This window comes from Arachis ipaensis, chromosome B04 (assembly GCF_000816755.2).
Source record: "Arachis ipaensis cultivar K30076 chromosome B04, Araip1.1, whole genome shotgun sequence".
Taxonomy (NCBI): Eukaryota; Viridiplantae; Streptophyta; class Magnoliopsida; order Fabales; family Fabaceae; genus Arachis; species Arachis ipaensis.
This window is the reverse complement of record NC_029788.2, coordinates 127,441,686-127,442,504: the sequence shown is the minus strand read 5'-3', so window position 1 is coordinate 127,442,504 and position 819 is coordinate 127,441,686.

Sequence of the window (819 nt, the reverse complement as noted above, 5' to 3'; positions counted from 1 at the left end):
TCGAAAATTTTGCATATTATATATAAAGATTTAACTATAACGGTTTCGTCTATAAAGATAGAAATGTTTACAAATTGGGTTAGATCAGATTTAAAGATAAATTAAAACTGAACTAATTAAATTGTCATAACATTAATTTGGATTGGATAAGGTATTTTTTTAGAACAGATCCAAATCAATTCAAATCGATTTTTCTTAGATTGGATTAGTTTAGATGGTAGGTAACCGAATTAAATCTTAAATTTTAAAAAAATAAAAAAATTGAGAAGAAAAAAGAAAAAGTTTTCTAACAGCAAAATTTAAAAACAAATATAATCAATTTTAGCAATATCAAAACAAATCATATTTATATTCAGATTTTTTTTTTCAGATTCACAGAATATCTCAACCCTAAACCAACACAGTTATAAAAACTAACCAACAAATTTACAAACAGACTCACAAAAATTCATTAATAATAAAAGAGAACATTAACTTTAACCTATCAAGTTGACAAAATTTAACAATTAGATTCACAAAAAATAAAAGACAATAAATTAAAAATAGGAAGATTGCTGAAGCATTGAAGCAGAAAAAGAGTCCATGATAAAAAAGATGCTGACGAAGATGACGACGGTGCCACAGAATATGATACTGACGGAAACGACGATGCTGTTGATAGATACAACGCTGACGGAGAGAAAGCTGTCGCCAATTTGCTAGAGTGAGTAACAGTGAAAAAACTTTGTTAGGGTTCTTTTTCTGGAAAAGAAATACGATGGATGTGGGTGGGAACTTGGGAGGCTACAATGTATCTTAGGATTAGATTAATAATCAGTA